Here is a 5,085-nt window from a genome sequence, read left to right as displayed (position 1 = left end):
AGCGTTCAGGAATTCCTCTTGGCTCACTCTAGTTTGGGTACAGAAATAAGCCAGATGATTTATTGGAAGGAAAAAAGATATCATGCTGGCTCAATGTTCAGCACAGGCCAAGTTTTTTTTTTTTTTTAAGTTTCCTACTACGATTTTTTTCCCCCTTCCAAAATATGATCACTTTGATTATTTATTAGAAAACGTATTTTCTTACCATAAATGGTGCTCTGGAATATGAAAAATGCTAGCAGTCATATAAATGGATATAAAATGGATACAAACTGTGGAAAGTTTTGTCTTAGAGGGAAAACTCCCATGTCAGCAGTGAACTGAGAGAAGGGGCCAACAGGGGAACCCATTTCTCGATGGAAAATCTTTTTCTACAAAAAAATCTCCACTTACTCCTTCCAGGCTGGGCTTCCCCATGATTTTTATGTCATTAGGCAGTGATGAGCCAAGCACTCATGCATTGTTTCAGCTATACATGGCTCCTGTGATCCCCCTAGATCCTCAGGTCCACATTGGGCTCACTTGGCTGAAGGGTGGGAGCGGCTGGGTGGGAGTGGGCTGCTCCTGCCCTTCATGCTAAAGCACCTCCAGACGTGACTCAAAACCCCCTCCCTTCCTCACATCCCCCCCAAGCCTGAGCAGTTGCATCAGTGGGAACAAGGTTTAGGCAATCCCCAGTGTCATGTAATCGAGTTTTACAGTCCGCTGCCAGCACAATAAAATATTTACTACTGTAGATGTCTCGCATTTTCAAACCCTGTCCTGAAAAAATACCAAGCCCACTACAGGGGAACTAGTTAACAATTACAAGTTTGTGCAAGTCTTAGTGGCAGCAAAGGTCAGGGCTGGAGCCAAGTGAGTTCTCAGCACCCAGGGACCCCAAAATGCCACCCACATCCCCCTTGCTGCTCTGATGCCCTGTGGTCACTGCCACTGTCCTTCCCATGCCTGCGTGTGCATTGTCCCAGAGGAGCAGCAGGGATCCACACAGCAGTGACCACAGACTCCTCTTCCCTGTGGGGTGAATTCAGTGGCTTTTGAAGCAAATAGCCCCAGTGCTCATCTGCCCTGTGCCAGCAGCCTGCTGGAACACAGCCCCAGTCACCCTGAGGAATCTGCACTCCCAAGAACAGGTTTTGGGGGTGACCAGCATCCTTGGTGCTCCCTGTTTCCACGTGGTTTCCAGCTGCTTTGCTCCCAGAGACATGTCCAAGCACATGCACAGTGGCACTGGTGTGAGATGAAGGGCAGGGAGGTGACCCTGGCACTGAGGAGGGGCATTAATTCTGGGAATACTTGCAAAGATGCCTGCAAAGGTGCGTTGCCTTGGGGAGAGAAGGGGCTGCTGTAGCAGAGAGTGAGGCCTTGGCTTATCTGGAGTCACACAATGAGAGATGCCCTTGCTTCAGAGAGGGCATTGTGCAAGCAGAGCAGCACGGTGCTCACTTTAATACAAGTAATCTTGGCTGCTTCCATAACCTAATGCAGGCCGGAGGGGCTGGTGGCTGTGTGAGCCACCCCCGCTGCCCCTCCAGCCACCAGGCTCAAGCAACGTGCTCCTGCTGCGCTGTGCACTTCACAATTTTCCAGGCTCTTCCAGGCCAGGGACATTATCCTGCTGCTTAGAGCACAAAGGACAGGTTTATAAAAGAGCAGGGGGTGTCCCAAAGCTCAGTGTAGCCCAGCAGGTCTGAACCATCAGTTCCCATCAGCTCTGGGCTGGCTGCAAAGGGCAGAGAGGACTGTGAGCACAGGCACCCCCCTGGAGATGCAGCTCACCAGCAGAAGATGCAATTGCCAATTCCAAAGAGCCAGTAGCTTTCCTTAGAGCACAAGGGAGGTTCCCAGGTGTGCTGTAGCTCTGAGAACAGCCTCCTGAGGCTCAAACCCTCTGGCCACCCCTCCTGAGTACATAGTGCCTCTCACAGGGACATGGTGACCTTTGACAAGCCCACCAGGGACCACTGAATTTGCAAATCAGTTTGGTTGTACCTTGTTCAAATCCCGCTGGCCTCTGCAGTCTCAAACCCCTCCATAAGTGCATCTACCCAAGTAAGCTCAACCAAATGTAACGATCTCCAGAGTAAAGCTCCCAAAATCTTTCCCGTCCACTTTGGGAAGAGCATATGCAAGGTTATAAATAGGGATGGAAAAACCAGCTATGCTTCTTTTAACCCTATGAAAATATTAACAGCCACATGTTTTTTGAGAAGGTAAAGAAGAAAATAGCACCTAAGAGCTGTTATTAGTTCCTAGAAACAGCTATTAGCAAACACAGCAGAACAAATTAGTTTGTTTATCAATGAGGAGAAGATTAAATCTGTGGCTATTAATGGCCCAAAAGTAATCCTTGGTGGAGATGGAGAAACATTAGAAGAGGTGATGACACACTGCCAGAGGACAAGTACCGAGAAACAAAAGTAACAAATAACTTCCACTGAGTGGAGGAGCACTGGAAAAGTAGCCTGATCAGCACCAATCTAAAAATACCCATTTTCAGCACTGATACCACATCTGTCCTTGTGTCATCGAGTCCATGAGAGCAAACAGAGGATCTTGACCCAGTCCTCAGGAAACAGCCATGAGAGGGGACATCGAGTCTGTCAGGGAGTTTTCTCCAGTGTCCAAAATTGTAGGCACTGAAGTCCCATAGCATCACCACCATGGCTTCCACAGCAGGTGGAAGCATCACAGGTGCCCTTTGGACCTGGAGAAGCCTTTGGTGAAACAGAGGAGAGGATGACCTGGTCCTTGGTCATGGTGCTGGAAAGGATGGGCAGACATAGCAGAAGATGCTGGGTGCTAAAACTGGGTGCTCTAAGCAGTCAAAGCAGCAAGTGACTAAGGAGGGAAATGACAAAAAACAAAGGAATGGTTTTTACTGGCTCAGACTGGATCTGTCCCAGCTGTAAAGTGGTCTCATGGGTTGAAAATAAATCATTGTGTTACATACATCTGTGGTTTTTGCCACTGCATATTGATCTAAAATCCCATTTTTCTCCATGACTTCTGGAGGTGCTGCTTGCTCCTTCACCTTCACGGGGCATACCTCGAGCTTCAGCACTTCAGGTTCCTCCAGCTGGGCTGGGACCTGAGACAGGAGCTGTGATTTTCTTCCTCCTTCCCCCTCACTCCTACAGCATCATCCATGTGGCATTTGGTGTTTTGCCAGCTGGCACAGTTCTGTGCCAAAGCACCTTTCCCAACGCTGCATCTGGCCCTGAAAAACACCCAGCTCACCACTGCTCTTATGAGCTGTGGCTGCTCCCAGGCATCCATCTTCCTGGCACTGTCCTTCCTCACTCCCAGGGTGCTCCACTGGGGCCAGGAGGTGCCGAGGACCTGCAGAAGGGCTGCCCCTTTTCCTGCTTGTGGTCAGCCAGACCCCACTGTAGAGTGCTCTGATCTCCCCTGCCAGGGAACGGGAACTCCCAGCTCTGATACTATTAATTATCGCTGGGTAAGTGGATTGTTTGGAGCACTTAAAGCTACTTTAGGGATTTGGATGCACATCGGTAACTAGTCCATAGGCTTTCCTATGGGTTCCTAGACAAGGAGGTGTAAATCCTGCTGATAAGGCTTGTTAGTGATAGGGGGCTGGGCAAGGGAAGAAGGGGGGGTGTTTGGAGCCAGGCACAGGGATCTCCAGGGCCGGGAGGGTTAAGCCCACCGCTGCAGCCCCCTCCTGCTGCTGGAGAGCCCCTGGCTTGGGGGAGGCTCTGGGGTGCTGCGGGCAGTCGGGGTCAGGCTGATTTACAGCAACAGAGGAACCGGGGCTGTTAATTCAAAGTTGCCGCTTATCGGTGTTTAGAAAGCAAGCTCCGATCTGTTGGTTAGCGATTTGGCCTTTGCTGTAAATAGAGGGGCCCCTGCTTTGCTCTGACATTTTTGTCTTATTATCTTGTCTCAGCCTCTGAGGGAGGTGGGAGAGTTATTTAAGGCTGACCTTAGTGGAAGGAAAATGAACAACTCCCTTACCCCACCCTGTTTTTCTCTCACAGTCCTTGGTAACAACTGTTGCATTGAAATATCTGTGCAAGATACTTAATCCTCCACCATCCCTGAAAATATTTTGTAGATCAATTCATCCTGCTGTGCCCAGAGAAAACAATCACAAGATACCAAGTAGAACTAATGTCAGGAGTAAAAAAAAAGGATTTTGTGTCATTATTTCTCCAGAAAAATCAATGAGGATAGGCCTTGAATCCATCAGAGAATGGAGCTCCCCATTTAGCCTGTTCAGTCTTGCATTGCTGTAGTTCAGGTTTAATTCAAATCTTTGTATCACGAGTTTGAAAAGCAGTTGCTTCATCACAAGTAACTGAAGATAAACGTCTGAACATAATATACAGAAACACATACAAAGTGGCTGGTTGGAGCTGGAGAGAGTATTTTGGATTTGGGAACATTTAGATTGAGATGCAAACCCTCTACAGCTCTGGAGTAGAGCACTCAGGGGATGCACAAGGATTTTGTATGGGTCCCACCCATCCCTGTTGGGATGTGCATGGCTTTTGGGAGGTTTGCTGTGTACAGAAGTAAACACGTGCATGTGATGCAGCTGCCCCTGAGTGATTCACACCTCACACAAGATGTTCAAAGTGAATGGGTTAAGAGACAGAGGAAGAAATCCTCGTCCATTTGGAGCACAGCACTTGCTAGACTGAAAAACATCTAATCTCCAAAAGCTTGTTTTATTGACCTGTCACCGCCAACCCCACCAGCTGCACAAGGAGAGTACTGCAAGGCTACAGTAGCACATCTGGGGTGCAGACACGTGGGGTTTTTCAGCCCCTTACCTAATCTTTACAAACCTCTCTATTCAGTTAAAAACAACAACAAAACCAGAACAAAACAAAACAAAAAAAAACACCACCCAAAACCCCCTCCTGATCAGTTTTCAAGGCTTTTCAGATACTTTCTGCTTTCAGCTGTGCCAGAAAAATGTCAAAAGATCATCCCTCCACCTAGAAAACCTAGCATTCTTCCAAACACTGTAATGAACAAGTGTCGGAAAACTGAAAACAAATTCCTTGCAGTGGAAAGTGCAGTACCTATTGTGGTCCCTGGGGAAAAAGCCAAGTC

The sequence above is a fragment of the Geospiza fortis genome, unplaced genomic scaffold (assembly GCF_000277835.1).
Source record: "Geospiza fortis unplaced genomic scaffold, GeoFor_1.0 scaffold524, whole genome shotgun sequence".
In the NCBI taxonomy this organism is placed as follows: Eukaryota; Metazoa; Chordata; class Aves; order Passeriformes; family Thraupidae; genus Geospiza; species Geospiza fortis.
Note: the sequence above shows the minus strand (reverse complement) of the source record.